The 19,514-nt window shown below is 46.0% G+C and overlaps 1 protein-coding gene across 8 annotated transcripts in view; it reads right to left on the bottom strand.

Annotated features, from left to right (window-relative positions):
* HIC2 (HIC ZBTB transcriptional repressor 2) overlaps window positions 1-19,514 on the bottom strand; it is a 120,249-nt gene that overhangs the window by 35,981 nt on the left and 64,754 nt on the right. For 7 of the 8 annotated variants that reach the window (XM_033135947.1, XM_033135944.1, XM_033135946.1 and 4 more), the window contains exon 2: window positions 1,159-1,207. The exons of the other annotated variant lie outside the window; for it this stretch is intronic. The gene's annotated coding sequence lies outside the window, so the exon portion shown is untranslated. The remainder of the gene's footprint in view (window positions 1-1,158; window positions 1,208-19,514) is intronic. 8 annotated transcript variants of the gene reach the window in all.

Raw genomic sequence — 19,514 nt, 5'->3', positions numbered from 1 at the left:
CTAAGCTGGTGAAACCTGCATGTGGATAAACCAATTGTTTGAAAGGGGCAGATGACACTCTCTCTATATAGATCAGGGGTGGGGAATCTGAAGCGCCCCAGCCCAATGTTGTAGGCTCTACAACTGCCCCATGTCCAGTTATCAGGGCATGATGCGAGTTGTAGTTCAGCAATATTGGTGTGTGTGTGTGTGTGTGTGTGTGTGTCTCACACGTCCCTTCTATCCCTGGATCATGCACTTCTTTAAGTAACAACCCAGCATTATACATCACTGAAAGCAGCCCTGTTTAGGAAAGCTTTTAACATTTAATAGATTATTGTATTTTAACATCCTGTTGGAAGCCGCCCAGAGTGGCTGGGGAAATCCAGCCAGATGGACGGGGTATAAATAAATTATTTATTATTATTATTATTTATTATTATTATTATTATTATTATTATTATTATTAGGGACTCCCACAGCAAAGGCCCTCATCTATACATTTCTGCAGATTCTAATGGGCGCCTAATGCAGAACCGCAACACCTTCCCTTTGGGAGAAACCCCCCTGGAACAACCACCAGACTCCCCCCCCTCACCTGGTGCACAGGCCTGTACTGAAAAGCGATGATGCAACCCCTCTTCTTCTCTAACTACCCTGGATCTGAGAAGTACAAGAAGCTACGGATGGACAAATCTGTCAGTTTTGGGTTCTCCCAGTTTCTCAACTTACTGCTCTTAAATTCAGCCCGCCATAATTTCTGCATCAGCTGTGAGATTTAGCGCTCACATTTTGGTGTAGACTTTTACCCCAAACGCACACCTCCTGGAATCACTCTTACCCATTCATGCGTTCTCAGGCACATTTCCCCCCTAATATATGCATTTTATGGTTAAGAGAACCGCCCTGCAAAATGTGGAGAGCTTCGGCTCTAGAATGAGTCAAAGGAGGTGCGTTTAAGCTCTGTGTGTTGTTTCAGGAAGAGCAAATCAGGTAGATTCGCTTTGAAATGAGAAACAAACCACATTTCTCCTCCATCCCTGGTTGGAATGGACAACGAGATTTAACTGATCGGTGTAACTCTTGGATACAGCAAAGCACTTCCATTTCTGGACAGCATAAGAAGCTAAGAGAGTTTTAAGTATATAGTTGTGTTTGTGTGTTGTTGTTTTTTCTTACCTCAGCTACCAACAGGGGGAGTTCGCCCTGGGGCAACAGGCAACATTACCTGTAGGAAAGAGAGAGAAAGCGGTCAATGGTCAATTGGTTTTGCTCAGGGTTAAATAGCATGAATAAGCAAACCCTTATCACTTCCTCTCCATCATTTACTCCTCTACCCTGTTCTGCTAAAATAGGGGTGGGGAGAGTCTTGGGAATTCAGGGCCACACATGGCCTTTAGTTTAATTTCATGCAGGTGAAGCGGGGGGTGGGTGGGTGGCGCGAATCCTGAAAGGAATTTTTTTTAGGGGGTGCTGAAAAAGAAATGGGGGAAAGACAGAAACAGAGAGGGGGGTTGAAAGAGAGAAAAGGGTGGAGAGACAGGGGGTTGCAAGGAAAAAGGGTGGGGTACCATCTCCTCATTCTTGGTTCTAGCTCTCTACAGTATAGAGGTACCTTGTTTCTCAAACTAAATCCATTCCAGAAGTCCGTTCCAAAACCAAAGCATTCCAAAACCAAGGCACGCTTTACCATAGAAAGTAATGCAAAATGAATTAATGTGTTCCAGGCTTTTAAAAACAACCCCTAAAACAGCAATTTAGCATGAATTTTACTATCCAACGAGACCATGGATCCATAAAATGAAAGCGATAAATAATGAACTGCAGTCACACAGTCAATCAATCAATCAGCTGAACTGGGGTTCCACAGAGTCACAAAAACAAAACAAAAAGAGCCGCAAGAACAGAATCACAAAATAAATAGCAAAAACAGACAGACCTCAGCCTAACACTCAAAACGGAGCACGTTTGGCTTCCGAAAAACGTTCGCAAACCAGAACACTTACTTCTGGGTTTGCAGTGTTTGGGTTCCAAGTTGTTTGAGTACCAAGGCCTTTGAGAACCAAGGGGCCACTGTATTGGCTTCTGTTGACTGACAGCATGAGCGCCCCGCCAACAGATTATCCCTGGGGCAATGCAACCAACATAAAAAGAGATTCCCTCCCTCTATCCCACGGGTAGGCAAACTAAGGCCTGGGGGCAGGATTCGGCCCCATCGCCTTCTAAATCTGTCCCTCGGATGGTCCGGGAATCAGCGTGCTTTTTACATGAGTAGAATGTGTCCTTTTATTTAAAATGCACCTCTGGGTTATTTGTGGGGCATAGGAATTCGTTTATATATATTTTTTTCGAAATATAGTCTGCCCCCCCCACAAGGTCTGAGGGACAGTGGACCAGCCCCCTGCTGAAAAAGTTTGCTGACCCCTCTGCTCTATCCTAAAAGAAATGCCTATTGAGAAAACCAGCCCCCTTTTTGCCTTCCACAGGGGCGACCCAGACAACGGGAGAGCAGTTTGCAGAGGGATATGGATAGAAGCGTACACACAGGACAGTCACTAAATCACAGTCCATCCCTCGCCCGCCAATTTGCTCAACACAGCGCGGCAATACATTTCCCCCCTTCCCCAACCTCTGATAAAGAGATCTGACTCGGGGCTTGCTGTGGCTGTTTCGTTTGCTAGCTTTGTTGGGTGATGGTGGTCATCCCCATCTAACCACAGTTCTAGAATAACAGGTTCGCAATATGCCTCGCCTGGTGTTCTTATTTCTTTTTTTAAAAAGATGCGTCAGGTAGGCTGGAAAGTTTTGCTCCTGAATGCTTTTAGACCCAACCCAATGCCAATTAAGGCCCAGAGATTTTGATTATCTTTAAGCACCTAAACACCTTTGACAAACAGCGGGGTTGTCTGCTAAGCAAGCATGTTGAAATTCGATTTCTCCAACCCCTGCCCTCGTGCAAACCATTTCAGGCATCAAATGCAACTCTTCCCCGACACACAAACCCCAACAACAACCGCCGAGTTTCAGGACCACGCCATGCATTCTATATTGCAAGCTGGAACAGATATTCCAAGTGTGGATGGTGAATGGGTCAGGCATCGTGCGAACGACATTCATTAAAGCCACTGCTTTCAAATACAGATATGCAGGCACGATAACCAGGTTAAGGCTTAGGGCCTTGCCGGTGTGCGTTCCGCAGATGACGGCCGTGATTTACACAAAGGTTTGGCACAAAACCTAACCACATTTCTTTCCTGACCGTCCTCGGGGGAGTTTGGAGTGGCATAACTAATAGGGGTTATATCCTTGCTATGCTACCGCTGGCAAGCTAAAGACCATTTCCCCCCCAACAGGCTTTCGGGAACTGATTGTTTTCAAGGAAATGGCTTTTAATAGTGCTGTGGTGTTTTTACTATCTGTATATTAACATACAGTGGTACCTTGGTTCTCAAACGCCTTGGTTACTCAAACAACTTGGAACCCAAATACTGCAAACCCGGAAGTAAGTGTTCCGGTTTTTGAACATTTTTCGGAAGCTGAACATGCTCCGTTTTGAGTGCCACACTGCCTTTTTGAGTGTTACGCTGAGGTCTGTCTGTTTTTGCTATTTATTTTGTGTTTTTGCGGCTCTCTTGTTTTTGTGACTGTGTGGAACCCAGTTCAGCTACTGATTGATTGTGTGACTGTAGTACACTGTATACGTTCTCTTATTGTTTAAATTCTATTACAGTTTAATTACTTTTTTTACTATTATCTTTTATCTGTTTTCTGCTTTTCCCCCCTCATGTACTAATTTTTGTAAGCTGCCTCGAGTCCCCGACTGGGGGAAAGGTGGGATATTGTTGTTGTTGTTGTTGTTGTTGTTGTTGTTGTTGTTGTTGTTGTTGTTGTTATTACTATTAATCCCTCAAAAGACATTTGAACCATTTAAGTACACAACAACAACAACAGCCAGAATCCTGTACGTGCAGAAATGGAATGAACGAGAAGTACCAACTAAGGAGGAACGGCTTCGGAAGTTAATGGACTATGTGGAAATGGCGAAATTGACAGCAAAAGTAAGAGGTAAAAGAGACGAATTGTTTATGGAAGAGTGGAGACCCTTTCCGGACTATTTGAAGAACTGTTAAATGAAAAGATGGGCAGGGTACAAATTATGAGCAGCAGAATGTAAGCGGCGATAAGTGAAATAAAGGATAATTGTATTAGATTTAAGCATGCTGTATAAAGCAGTAGGTATAAAGAGGGAATAAAAACACCATGGAAGTGAGGGTGGGAAATAAAAATATCAAGAAAAATATATATTGAAAAGCATATACAGTCGTACCACGGACCCCGAACGCCCTGGAACGCGGACGTTTTGGCTCCCGAACACCGCAAACCCGGAAGTGATTGTTCTGGTTTGAGAACTATTTTTGGAACCCGAACGTCCCATGGGGCTTCCGAGGCTTCTGATTGGCTGCAGGAGCTTCCTGCAGCCAATCAGAAGCTGCGATTTGGTTTTCGAATGTTTTGGAAGTCGAACGGACTTCCGGAATGGATTCCATTTGACTTCCAAGGTATGACTGTATTGTGCAAATAAAATAAAAAAGTAATACAAACAAACAAATAAAAAAACAAAAAATATAAAAATATACTAGCAATGATGTGGAAGGAAGATTCAGCTGCGAGGCTGCCGTGAGTTTAACAGTCCAAGCTGCACTGCACTGTGAAACCTCAAGAGGACTGTGGCCAGTTATCAACAAGAAATAAGCATGTCGACGCCATTTCAATCAATCAAATCATCATAGCCAATAGACCAAAATTAAAAAGCACACAGCATCCAGGAATCTAAGAGGGTAACAGATTGCAGGGTACAACATATGAACTATCACATTCAACTGCAATAACCGTGAGTGGGTTAGCACTGTAGGGGGCTGCACGACCCTTTAGGTCCCTTTCGGCTGTTCAATATTACAATTGGTCCCTGAAGATAGTCCTTTCAGTTTCAGGTGGTGAGTTGTTCTCTTGCTCTCACTGCTACCGGTAGAAATTTACCATGGACAATGATGAGTTTTTTATCTTCCTTTAGATGTTCAACATAAAACTGAACTGACTGTTCTGGTAGTTCGGTCAGCAAAGCGTGCGCCGCATGCTGCGGAACTCCCAATGCCAACATTTCAGAACAGAAGGACGTGATCCATAGAACAGGAAAAGCAAAAATCTACATCCAGCAATGGTAGAATTCGAATTCTGAACTTTTCCAAATGTCATTACTGAAATCCAACTGGGAGATACTTCAGAATTAATAACAAACACCTCTCAAAATTCATGCAAAAGACTAGAGAGATTCAACCAAAAACCATGATTCACTAGCAATTTTCCAATTTCTAATTCAACAACTAAACTCTGCCATTATGAAAAAGGAAACTAAGTTGCCTTCTTTTCTATCCCTTCCACAGCGAAACTGTAACACAGGTCAAGGCAGACAGTCCACCAATTTTAATATGAAACACATTTAGGTATACAGATCAGTGGAATATGAACATCTAAATATATTTTGCCAAACCAATGCATATTTTAGATGGAAAAACATTTCCCACTCACATCCCTTTCACCTCTAATTAATCTCTGGTCACGGTTATATACTGAAAAGCCATGGACAACTCTGGGGTTGTGGCGCTCAACTCGGTCTATAGGCCGAGGGAGCCGGCATACAGCCAGCGTGACTAAGCTGCTTCTGGAGAACCAGAGCGGCGTATGGAGACGCCGTTTACCTTCCCGCCGGAGTGGTACCTATTTATCTACTTGCACTTGATGTGCTTTCGAACTGCTAAGTTGGCAGGAGCTCACCCCCTCGCAGGGATTCGAACCGCCAACCTTCTGATCGGCAAGCCCTAGGCTCTGTGGTTTAGACCACAGCGCCACCCGCGTTCTAGAAAAAGAGGTGGCGAATTCACCATAAATGGTGTCCACCTGAGAGGTGCCGCAACTATGTTCCCGTGAGTTCCGGCTGGAAAAAAAGCCCTGACCAGATATGAAATCGTTTCTATATAAGATTGGGTTGTTGTTTTTTAACACCATTACAAAAATAAAATAATACAAGTAAGTTTTTTAGTTGTTAAATCGCCTTGAAAGGTTTCACAGGAAACGATTCACAAATGAATGGGTACCTGGGATAGCTCAGTCGGTAAAGCACGACTCTTCAATCTTAGCGTCGTGGGTTCGAGTCACGCACTGGGCAAAAGATTCCTGCATTGCAGGGAGCTGGACTAGATGACCCTTGTGGCCCTTTCCAACTCCAAAATTTTACTATGATTCCATGAAAGAAAAGAACATGTTTCACAATGCTTCTCTCCCCCTCCCCCCCCCCCGATCACCCGCTGCACACAAACTCACATGTGAACCCACCCCATTATCTGGGACTGCGCAGAGACCAAGAGAAAGATAATCCCACAAGAACAAAATAAAGCCAAGAATGTAAGACAGTAAGAAAAAGAAAAATGCAGCAGATATACACAGCAGTTGCAGTAATATCAAAGGAAATGAGCAAGTATCAGCCGAAACTGAGTTAGTACAGTCCGAACTTGCATCCCCAAAGCCTTGCGAGTCGAACGTTTTGGCTCCCGAACCCCACAAAGCCAGAAGTGACTGTTCCGGTTTGCGAACGTTCTTTTGAACCCGAACGTCCGACATGACTTCCGCGGCTTCCGATTGGCTGCAGGAGCTTCCCGCAGCCAATCAGAAGCTGCGCTTTGGTTTCTGAACGTTTTGGAAGCCGAACGGACTTCCTTTCGACTTCAGAGGTACCACTGTACAACACAAGCCCCGGTCTGATTTAGTGTGCGTTTTAGTTAGGGACAAAAGCTGCCTTATACAGAGTCAGACCCAAAGGACATCTGCAGGTATAGGGTGGTTGACACACTTAATTAATACAAAATAAAATTTAAAAATCCTTCCAGTAGCACCTTAAAGACCAACTTAGTTTGTTCTTGGTATGAGCTTTCGTGTGCATGCACACTTCTTCAGAAGTGGTATCTGAAGAAGTGTGCATGCACACGAAAGCTCATACCAAGAACAAACTTAGTTGGTCTCCAAGGTGCTACTGGAAGGAATTTTTTATTTTATTTTGTTTTGACTATGGCAGACCAACACGGCTACCTACCTGTAACTGGAACATTTAATTAATCACAGGCATAGGCAAACTCGGCCCTCCAGATGTTTTGGGACTACAACTCCCATCATCCTTAGCTAACAGGACCAGTGGTCAGGGATGATGGGAATTGTAGTCTCAAAACAACAGGGGGGGGGCAAGTTTGCCTATGCCTGATTAACGACAACAGCAGCCCAATACTGCCTGTCTTGACTGGCAGAATGGCTCTCCGTGGTTTCAGGGAGGAGCTTTTCCCACTCCTGCCTGGGGGGGTGCTGTTAGGGGCTGTACGCAGAGCATGCAAAGTGGTGCTCCCACCACTGAGCGACACAGCCCTTCCCCTCCACTCAAGACCACAAGACATTTCGCAGGACAGAAAAAAAGGGGCAGAGAGCAAAAGCAGACATCCTGTTGCGTTCAACCCTCATCACCTGTTGCAAAATGCCAATTCAGATCAAGAACCAGAGAGGTAGAGGTAGAGGTAGAGGTAGAGAAAGAGAAAGAGAAAGGGGGGTGGGTTAAGTGTGTGTAAAGAGAGAAAGAGGAAATAAATAAATAAAAATTCCAAGATTGAGGACCCAGGATGGGGTGAGAGCAGGGCAGGAAGAACCCGAGTGAGCGTCTAAGATCACAGTGTACAATTTCTTGGCTTGTCTCCAGCAGCTGGAAAGCATTCTATGGACTCAGGCCAAAATGTTAAGTTATTATATTCAAAAGACCATCTGAATCCTCCCGCCCACCCCCCACCCCAGCTCAAGTGAGGCCGGCTTGCGGCTCTCATTTATGCTGTATATCAACTGAATATCAAACCACATTTTCCGCCTGCTGAATAATAAAAGCTTGGTAGTTTAGGCCTCCCATATGGTCTATTGTTAACATTATTTCCAAACACCCGGGCTGCTGCTCTTGTTTCTGAGGGATCCCACTCAGCATTCCAGGAGTGTTGCTTAAATTTCTTTTTTTAAGGGCGCAAACACACACAGAAACCGGCATTACGAAAACCTAGGCAAAGAGTTAAAAGCAGAAACCGAAACCAACTGAATTACACACCCCAACACTGACGGTCTTTTGGGTGCTCATTGAAGTCTTCCTCTCTCTACAAACCCTTCGAGATACGATACCCCAGATGGAACTGAATGCGATTTGACACACGCAACTGCTGTCATTTTAAAAATGGTTTTATGTGCAACTGCTTTAAAAACGAGATTTATATACGCAATTGTTTCAACTGCTTTTTTACACGTGCACGTAATTGCTTTTACTGCACAGCGAGTTTCTTTTGCGGTGCCTAATGAGAAGGGATTAATAAATGAAAAACAGGTAGATCTGTATCTACCGTGTTTCTCCTAAAATAAGACACCGTCTTATTTTTTTTTCCGCTCAACAAAACACAGTATGGCTTATTTTCAGGGGATGTCTCATTTTAACCATGTCGCATTGGTACGCTGCATAGCCACGCTTCTCCAGGCTGTTTTAATGGGAGGTACCACGTCACTATGGCTTATTTTCAGGGTATGGCTTATTTTTGGGGAACGGCTTATATTTCGCAAATGCATAGAAATCCTGCTATGGCTTATTTTATGGCTATGTCTTATTTTAGGAGAAACAGGGTATGTAACCGTTATAGTGTTTGTTTGCGTGTGTTAAAATCTACACGCAATTGATATTTTTACAGTATTTGCAAAAGCTTCAAGATGTCCCACGGGGAGCCATTAATAGATGAAATAAATAGAGATTGAAATAAATAATCAGAGGTTGGTATCTAATCTTTTAGAGCTTCCCACCTTCTCTCTGCTCTGCTTTGGGTTTTCTGAAGCCCATTGTAACATGCAAACTGTTTTCTGCAGGAGGCAGGCAGAGGCAGCTGGCAACACCATCCTTCGCCTCCCTAATCGGGAGGTGAGCCACGCCATAAACCAACCTAACAAAAGGAGACCACACAGAATCAAGCAGCTCACAAAGAGGAGCCCAGGCTGATTATGCCGCTATTATGGGGCGGGGGAGAGAGAGAGGAGAGAGAGAGAGAGAAGGCCTGTGAATTTAAACCAGGAATTCAAACCGCACCCGTACAGAAACATCACCTTGCTTAGCCGGAGCAAGGAGGATCCCTTCATAAAAATCGGGGGGGGGGGGGAGCCAGGGTCTTTGCATCCATATGCAAAGCATGCAAATGTCAAATTATTTGCAGCAATCAGATACGAAAGCCCTGTGTCAGTTATTTGCAATGTGCGCAGCCCACTTGAGGATCACAAAAACATTATAGCCGAAATCAGAAAGAACTCAAGGCAAACTTGGGGAGGAAAAAAAACAACAGAGGTCTACGAAACTTTCCCGAACCTAATTCAGTGCCTGTGCGTGTAAAATAGGCATTTTAAACCCATTCATTCCGTATTTTAAATCTCCTAGCAGAGCTATAATTATAAGGGTTTATCCTGCTGTCAAATTTGCTTGCATTTTTTTTTAAACGGTTGTTTTGATTTGATCTATTTTTGGAGTTTGTTTTGAGCTCTACGTACTTATTGTACTGCTTGCTTCCTTGGGAAGGTATCTGCTCTGAAAGCCAGCCTAATAATACATCAATGAATGGATGAATGGATGAATGGATGAATGACAGCTCAGTTGGCTAGAGCACAGTGATGATCATGTCAAGGTTGCAAGTTCGATCCCCGTATGGAACAGCTGCATATTCCTCCACTGCAGGGGGTTGGACCAGATGATCCTCAGGGTCCCTTCCAATTCTCCAGTTCCATGAATGAGTAACTATTGATACCATGCACATACACTAGGAGCAAAAGCAAATTTACAGGATCACTGGGGTGCAGACACCTGTCTAACTGGGGAAGGAGCAGGGACTGTGTGGTACAGCAGGTGCTTTGCTTGCAGAAGGTCCCTGCAAATCCCTGATGACACATCCAGTTTAATGGTTCAGGTAGTTAGTAGGCGATGGAAAGGACTTCCTCTCTCCATGAGCCACCGGAGGACGGCTGCCAACCAGAGCTGACAACACTGGGCTCTATGGCCTAGCCTTTTCAGACAAAGGGGGAAACAGCTGATGAAAACAGGATTCTTGATCCCGAGAAGACAACACAGTAAAGTGCAACGCCGAAAGTTGACTTTACACATCGGTTAACGCAAGAAGTCAGGCCATTGGGTCCATTTAGCTCAGTACCCTCTGCACTGACTGGCAGCAGCTCACCAGGGGTCTCCCTGCGTGGAGATGCCGGGTATTGAACACGGGACCTTCTGCATGGAAAGGAGGCGCTCAGCCACTGAGCTATGGCCTTTCCAACTTCAACTGGCACCTCTAACAGTGGAAAACTGAAGTGCCCCATTCAACCTCTGCCTGGCCGCTAAGTTTCCAGCCCATGGGTAGGCAAACTAAGGCCCGGGGCCGGATGTGGCCCAATCGCCTTCTAAATCCGGCCCACGGGCGGTCCGGGAATCAGCGTGTTTTTTACATGAGTAGAATGTGTCCTTTTATTTAAAATGAATCTCTGGGTTATTTGTGGGGCCTGCCTGGTGTTTTTACATGAGTAGAATGTGTGCTTTTATTTAAAATGCATCTCTGGGTTATTTGTGGGGCATAGGAATTCATTCATTATTATTTTTCTGCAAAATATACTCCGGCTCCCCACAAGGTCTGAGGGACAGCGGACCGGCACCCTGCTGAAAAAGTTTGCTGACCCCTGTAAATCCAGCCTGTAAAGATTTTAGCAGGAAAAGGAGTTAAGTATCCCAGCCACCCTCTACCAGCCCCTGCTATGAGTTAAAAAGCAGGCAAGTACAAGGGTGTTTGGGGTTTTTTTTTTAAGTTCTTAAAATTTGGGTGCGTAATTTACAAGACAAGCCCTCCTCTTCCAACACGCCTTCTGAGTGGAGAACGCTTTCCGTATTGACTTTGCTACTGGATCTGAAATTGATTGTGGTCGTACCTTTATTATAAGGGAGGGGGAACAATTGGAGGATAAAGCTATACAGTCATACCTTGGAATCCGTTCGACTTCCAAAACGTTCAAAAACCAAAGCGCAGCTTTGATTGGCTGCAGGAAGCTCCCGCAGCCAATCGGAAGCCGCAGAAGCCCCGTCGGATGTCTGGCTTCCAAAAATAATTTGCGAAGCAAAACAGTCACGTCTGGGTTTGCGGCATTCGGGAGCCAAAACGCTTGGAAACCAAGCTGTTCGAAAACCAGGGTACGACTGTGTTTTATATCTAAGCATTGTTGTCTTAACTGCTGTATACTGCAGCTTCCAACCCCCCCCCCCCCCGATTTTGCTTTTACATTGTTTTCGTATGTGCAATTGTTTTCACTGTTTTCATGAAGACCTCCAATGAGGGAGAGAGAGACAACCACCTCCCAAGGCAGCCTGCTCTGCAGTCAAAAAAAAAAAACCTTGTGTCCTCAGAAAGCTATTCCTAATATTTTGTCGGAATCTTGTTAGCATTGGGTTTGGAGCAGCAGAAAGCAAAAATGTTCTCCATCTTCCATATGACAGCCCTCCGAACGTCTGAATGTGAATATCATTATTAGCACCTCTCATTCTTCTCTTCTTTGGATTGTACTGAAAATAACTTTTAAAGATACGCCCTAGGAACTTGTTTGCAAATGAAAGGAGAATAAGCACCCCATGCGCACCAAATTACCAAGGTTCATTCCAGGCCACCAACAACCTCTGAAGAACTTTTAGTATCATCATTCTCACTTCTGCTCCAAGGAGCTCACATCTCTCCCTCCCTCTCCTCCATTATATCCTCTCACCACCCGTGTAGACTACCCTGAGATTTATTGACTGACCCAACCCAAACCAGCAGCAGTGTTAGAAATTAGCCAGGCGCCAGGAGCATTTTGCAACTGGCGCGGGTCCAACTGTGACCACGTGGATGCCAACTGTGACCAACTTCTCTGGGTGCCAGGTTGGCAACTGACCTCTCCATCTGACTGGCCCTTCCGGCTTTCTTAAGCAGAAGAGCTTATTCACTGCACCAGCCTTTTTTCTCCAGGGAGTACATGGTTCACACCCTACAACGACCCTGTGAGGTAGGTTAAGAAGCAGTGACTGACTCCAAGCTCATTCGGTGAACTTCAGCCCAGAGTTGAGCTTCAGTGAGCTTCTGATGGTTCCCTCACTGCGAGAAGTGAGGCTACAGGGAACCAGGCAGAGGGCTTTCTCGGTGGTGGTGCCCGCCCTGTGGAACGCCGTCCCACCAGATGTCAAGGACTTTTAGATATCTGATTTTTAGAAGACATCTGAAGGCAACCCTGTTAAGGGAAGTTCTGCCCAGAGTGGCTGGGGAAACACAGGCAGAAGGTTGGTTGGGGTGTGTGTGTGTGTGTGTGTGTGTGTGTGTGTGTATTATTGATTGGTTGGGGATTTGAACCCTGATCTCCCAGATCCTAGTCTGACACTCTAATCCCCAGCTTTCCAAACTTTTATTTGTTATTTATTGAATTTATATACCGCTCTATAGCAAACTTTTCATGTCGGTGACACACTTCTCTTTAGACACGCATCATTTCACAATACACTAATTCAGCTTTACTAGCAGATCAGAGGTTAAACAAACCCCTTTGCAGCCCAGGGAGCGCTCGTGTGACACACTAATGTGCTGTGACAAAGTTTGAAAAGCTCTGCTCTAACCACTACACCACCCTGTCTTCCTGAAATCCTTCTGCTATGGGGCAGCTCTATAAATTACATTAAGTCAATAAATAAGGCAGAAGCAAAATGCCCCTTAGAGAAGGATCTGGCATATTTCCCTTGAGTCTTGCTTTTGCTTCATTCTAGATTGTTTTATTTGATGTTTTAATGTGTTGTAAAACCACTTTGGGATTTTTTTTCTTTAAAAAATCAAAGTGGTGTAGAAATGAAATGAATAAGAATGAAGCCCATCTTTTTTAAACAAATGGCGCCTAGGCATTCTGTTGTGGCAACCGCAACCTAGGTTTAAGGTGCCATATATAAGCTTACAAAGGGACGTGGGTGGTGTTGTGGTCTAAACCACCAAGCCTCTTGGGCTTGCCGATTGGAAGGTTGGCGGTTCGAATCTCCGCGACGGAGTGAGCTCCCATTGCTCTGTCCCAGCTCCTGCCAACCTAGCAGTTTGAAAGCACGCGAGTGCAAGTAGATAAATAGGTACCACTGCGGTGGGAAGGCGTTTCCGTGCACTGCTCTGACTTCCATCACGGTTTCCCGTTGCACCAGAAGCGGTTTAGTCCTGCTGGCCACATGACCCGGAAAGCTGTCTGTGGACAAACGCCGGCTCCCTTGGCCTGAAAGCGAGATGAGTGCCGCAACCCCATAGTCGCCTTTGACTGGACTTAACCAGTACGTTTTCGAGCACAATTCAAAATGTTGGTGCTGACCTTTAAAGCCCTAAACGGCCTCGGTCCTGTATACCTGAAGGAGTGTCTCCACCCCTATCATTCAGCCCGGACACTGAGATCCAGCGCTGAGGGCCTTCTGTCGGTTCCCTCACTGCGAGAAGCAAAGCTACAGGGAACCAGGCAGAGGGCCTTCACGGTAATGGCGCCCGCCCTGTGGAACGCCCTCCCATCAGAGGTCAAGGGAATAAACAACTACCTGACATTCAGGAAATACCTGAAGGCAGCCCTGTTTAGGGAAGTTTTTAAACTGTGATATTTTAAATGTATTTTAATATTTGATGGAAGCCGCCCAGAGTGGCTGGGGAGACCCAGCCAGATGGGCGGGGTACAAATAATAAATTATTATTATTATTATTATTAACCGTCCAGGGATCCTTTACCTTTTATATAAGCTTATACATCTCAGTTTCTAACACTGCCCAGCAGGATGCATGGCTGTGTAGGGATTCAAACACTCCCCCCACCCCCAGGTCTACTAAATATTGGATTCCAGCAATCTAACCACTTCCCCATGCTGGCTCTTCTCACTACTAGGAGATGCAAGGATCTCCAGTTCATAAAACCCTAGGCCTACATATGAATCTGAAGGTGGAAGGGGCAGGTTCAAAAGCATGCTTTTAGACACCGGGGCCTCCAAACCCACTTTTGAGACAACACAGCCCATCCCGAGCGACAGACAAAGGAGGCACAATGCGCCTAGTGTTGGATGCTAAGCCTTCCGAAGCTGACTGAATGCCACTTAAAAAGACCTCACCTAAAATTCCTGAAAAAGCATAACCGCCTCACACCCCATCTCCCCGGGGATCCTCGCGTATTCTGGACACTGTGTCTGCTCAAAACGTTTATTAGAAGGGAAGTTTCCGCCAGGTTCGAATCACAGGCCGGTTCACCCGAACGCTGCCACCCACCCAGTAATTATTGACAAGGAAATTTGTTGGTGTTTTGTGTAGAGGCAGAAACACTGGAGGAACCTGCTTTGGGGGGTGGGGGGTAACGCAGGCCCATCTTCTCCACATACTGATCTCTTTAATCAGCGACCTAGCCCCCTGGCCCTGCCCCACACCCCCTGAGGAGGGCCCGACGGGTTGGGGTAAAAGCGCCAGGTTTGGTATATAAATAGAAAATCTCAGGAAACACTGAAACCAGAGACGCAGTGTGTAATTGTCAACAACAAAGATGATAGACAGGCATGCAGAGTACAGCCGTATCTTGGAAGTAGAACAAAATCCGTTCTGGAAGTCTGCCCGACTTCAGATTTCCTGCAGCCAATCGGAAGCGCCGTCGGGACGTTCGGGTTCCAAAAATAGTTCGCAAACCGGAACCCTCACTTATGGGTTTGTGGCGTTCGGGAGCCCAAACGTCCGAGAACTGAGCTGTTCGAAAACCAAGGTACGACTGTATCATGTAAAAATAAATAAATACTAGCATCGCCACCTGCACAAACGATACAGAGTGCCATGGAAGATGAGGTAAACAATAAAGAACAATTGCATCACGCAAAGCGCAGGCATGTAACATTTCTACTCAAGAGTAGACCCACTGCAATTAATGCACCTAAGCTAGTCGTGCCTTGACTTCACTGGGTGAACTTGGGAGTAGGATTCGCCTTGGTTACAAGCCCCCTAAGGATCCAAGACTGGTGAGATGGAGAAACTGCAACCTTCCAGGTGTGGCTGAATTTCCTTCTGCCGTATGAAGAGCCCGGCTGGCAGTGTTTGAAATTCCCTGTGTTTCACTACTGGCGCGGGTCCAATTGCAAACTTTGTGGCGATTTCTGGGCACCGGGTTGGCAGCTGACATCTCCACTGAGCCAGATTAAAACCTGTGCCTTAGTCCGTAGTTAATTCCGTTCCCATTTCCACTGTGTGTGTGTTTCCCCTTCTTGCGCCCTGGGAATTGTTGTGAGCGCAAGCTACAGTCAAGCAATGTAGCTGAGAACATGGAATCGTAACATCGGAAGGGACCCTTGAGGGTCATCTAGCCCAACCCTCTGGCGAATATAGACATTCCGTTGTGGTGACCCAAGTCCAGGTCTAAGGTGCAATTTGGCACCTAGCTTATACCTGTATATGTGAGTTGCTAACCCTAAAGGTAAAGGTAAAGGACCCCAGACAGTTAAGTCCAGTTGCAAACAACTCTGGAATTGCGGCGTGCGTCTTGCTTTTGTCCGCAGACAGTTTTTCCGGGTCGTTTGGCCAGCAAGACTAAGCCACTTCTGGCGAAACCAGAGCAGCGCACGGAAACGCCATTTACCTTCCCGCTGCAGCAGTACCTATTTATCTACTTGCACTGGTGTGCTTTCGAACTGCTAGGTTGGCAGGAGCTGGGACCGAACAACGGGCGCTCATCTCGTCATGGGGATTCGAACAGACGACCTTCCAATCGGCAAGCCCTAGGCTCAGTGGTTTAGACCACAGCGCCACCCGTGTCCCTGCCTGCCTGCAATTCCCAGTGGGTTTGGGTTCAGTCTTAATGCAGAACATAGCAAACAGGACTAGTAGCCATTCATTGCCCTCTCCTTCCAAGGATCTGCCTACAATTCTTTTGATTCTATGGAGAAACTTCCATCATGTCACCTCTCGCTCGCCTTTTCTCAGAACTAAATAGTCCCAGGCGCTGAAACCTTTCCTCGTACACAAGTCGTTCCATAGACTGATAGAAGTATAGAATATTGTTCAGTCAGAAAGGAGCACCAAGAGTTAACTAGTCCAAGCCCCTGCTTGCAACGCAGGCAGTGTCTGAAACTCCCATTGTTCCAGGCGCATTTTGCGACAGGGAATTGCATGAACGCTGAATTAAGTTTCTGAGCTCTGGGCGCAGTACTGCGCCTAAGATTCCAGATTGAAACTGAAGAGTGGAAGGAAAGGAGGGCCTTTTTCTGCCTCCCCACTTCCAGCTACTCTCTGAAGACTGAAGAAGAGACCCTCTTAAGAATTATTAGGGGGGTGGGCAGGGGAAGGTCTAAACCAGGGGTCAGCAACCTTTTTCAGCCGCGGGTCGGTCCACCGTCCCTCAGACCATGTGGTGGGCCGGACTATATTTTGAAGGAAAAAAGAACAAATTCCTATGCCCCACAACTAACCCAGAGATGCATTTTAAATAAAAGCACACATTCTACTCATGTAAAAACACCAGGCAGGCCCCACAAATAACCCAGAGATTCATTTTAAATAAAAGGACACATTCTACTCATGTAAAAAACACGCTGATTCCCGGACCGTCCGCGGGCCGGATTGAGAAGGCGATTGGGCCGCACCCAGCCCACGGGCCTTAGGTTGCCTACCCCTGGTCTAAACCGTGTGAAAAACGAACATAGTATTTTAGCCCTGGAGTTCATTCATTTTCAGCTCTGTATTCTTGTTATTAAAAAAGTGTGCCTAGGCATTCCGTTGTTGCGCCCTTAACCTAGGTTTAAGGTGCCATTTAGCTCCTAGCTTTCATACCTCAGTTTCTAACACTGAATGCAGGAATCACAGCTAATGGATCCAGTGTGCTGTAGTGGATAAGAGTGGTAGACTCGTAATCTGGTGAACCGGGTTCGCTTCCCCGCTCCTCCACATGCAGCTGCTGGGTGACCTTGGGCTAGTCACACTTCTCTGAAGTCTCTCAACCCCACTCACCTCACAGAGTGTTTGTTGTGGGGGAAGGAGGGAAAGGAGACTGTTAGCCGCTTTGAGACTCCTTCAGGTAGTGAAAAGCGGGATATCAAATCCAAACTCTTCTTCTTGGCACATGGCCATCCAACCTCTGCTTAAAAACCTCCAATGGAGGAGAACCCACCTCTCTTGAGAGTCTACCTCACTGTCAAAACAGCTCTTACCACCTTGCTAAATTGCAGTTCCACATTACACTCTTGGTACATGAGGTTTCAGAGACTGGAAACTGTCGTAAACCTCCCTTCTTAAACCTCACCACCTTTTGACTGCTTTATAGGTTTAAAAAGAACAGTAACTAGGGAAAGGTTTACCCTCCACCACCAGCCTGCCCTCGCAACATAAAAAAATCCCTGAAATCTAGCAATCAAAAGCTAAGGAAGAAAAGCTCTGCAGAAAGGGGATTATCTTGCTCCAAGGCATGCAACTAAGGCGTGTTCAAAAAGTTTCAGTAGCCCAGGAGAATTTTTTTAAAAAATAAAATAAAATAAAAAAACAAGGCATTTTCTCACCAAGGAAGCAACTTTGCGCTGCTCAATTACAACATGCAAAAAAATAGGTATGAGTATGTCAGATGTAGGCGATCGTACAAGGGGGGTGGTGGAAAAAGCACTTGCCCCCTCTTAAATTATATTCCTGCAGTGTGCAGACAAACAGATGGGCAACAAAAGTGGGTTCTGCAGGCCCTTATGGTGGCTAAGACACTTTTACTGCAAGAATAGGAGAGCAAACATCTTACTGCCCAGTAGGATGAGGATCTCACTTATTTGCCAGCGTTTGAAATGAACGGATTATAGTCGTCAATTTCATTTAGATTGTCTCTAAAAACATATATTGAATTTGCCGTAAGCTCACAATCACCATCTAGTGTCATGTTTGTATAACACTGATGCCGAAATCCAGCATCACCTGAGCTCGGCGAGTGCGGCTTTCTCCCGACTGAAGTGCAGAGTGTTTGAGGACCGGGATAGTCACAGGGAAACCAAAATGCTTGTTTACAAAGCTATTGTACTACCAACTTTACTGTATGCTTGTGAAACATGGACCACTTATAATAAACGCCATCTCCAACTCCTCAAAAGATTCCATCAATGTTGTCTCCGAAAATTTTTACACATCACTTGGGAAGTCAGGCAACTAATGCCAGTGTACTGGAAGAAGCAAAGATCACCACTGTCAAAGCAATGACTCTTCAACATCAACTTTGTTGGACTGGTCATGTTGTGCAGATACCTGATTATCATCTTCCAAAGCAACTACTCTATTCCGAACTTAACAATGGAAAGCGTAATGCTGGTGGCCAACGAAAGCGGTCTAAAGACTCTCTCAAAGCAATTCTAAAAAATGTAAGATAAACACCGACAACTGGGAAGCACTAGCCTGCGAGCGCTCCGATTGGAGAACAGCTTTTACCAAAGGTGTCATGGGCTTTGAAGACTCAAGACGAAAGGGAGAAATGTGCTAAGAGGAAGGCACACCTGGCAAATCCACACCATGACCAACTCCTGCCCAGAAACCAATGTCCCAACGGTGATAGGATGTGTGGATCCAGAACTGGCCTCCACAGTCACTTACAGACTTGCTGTTAAGACCATGTTCATGGAAGACAATCTTACTCGGCTATGAGGGATCGCAAAGAATGCACTTAAAAACATACTTGGAACCTTTTATTTGCAACTGTATAGCCGAGTCCAGTGTCATCCATCGCAATGGCTGTACATAAGTAGATAGGCTGATGAGAACAGTTCTGAGAGCAGTCTGTTCTTGGGACAGGGGCGAAACTAGGCTCTATTTCACCAGGGGTCAAAGACACGGTCTGGGAACCCACCCACCCACGTCTGCATACACACAAACACAACCCGGAAGCCTCAATGGCACCCCTCTGGGGCAAAAGAACCAGCTAGCCCCCCCCCCGTGGTTTGCCCTATGTAATGGACTCGCTGGGCACAGAGGGATGATGGGAGGCACCAGCTGGGGAACCCCTAAGGGAAGATGGCTCTGAGTCAAGGGTTTGGGTGGTGGGATGACGATGAGCGGTCAGAGGGAGAAGGAGGTGACAGAAGCTGAAGAGGTTAACAGTGTTTAGTGGGCAGGGAGAGTCTGTGGCAGAGAGAAGTCCAGAATCAGAGGCAGAAGGAGAGGAGGGAGGCGAAGAGGCAGAGAGGAGTATGGCTGGTGAAGAAGTGAGGGTGTCTCCCCCTCCTGCTGCGCCAAGCTCCCCACCCCGCTGGTCTCCCAGGACTAGAAGAGGTGTGAAGAGGGAGGAGCAGAGGCAGGCATGTCGGCATAGCCTCAGATTGCTTGGGAAGGACCTGGAAGAGGAGGAGACTTAAGTCAGCTGTGGGAAGGTGGGGACCTTCAGTTTCC

Source organism: Lacerta agilis, chromosome 17 (assembly GCF_009819535.1).
Source record: "Lacerta agilis isolate rLacAgi1 chromosome 17, rLacAgi1.pri, whole genome shotgun sequence".
NCBI lineage: Eukaryota > Metazoa > Chordata > Lepidosauria > Squamata > Lacertidae > Lacerta > Lacerta agilis.
Note: the sequence above shows the minus strand (reverse complement) of the source record. Positions and strands in the feature narration are given on the sequence as shown.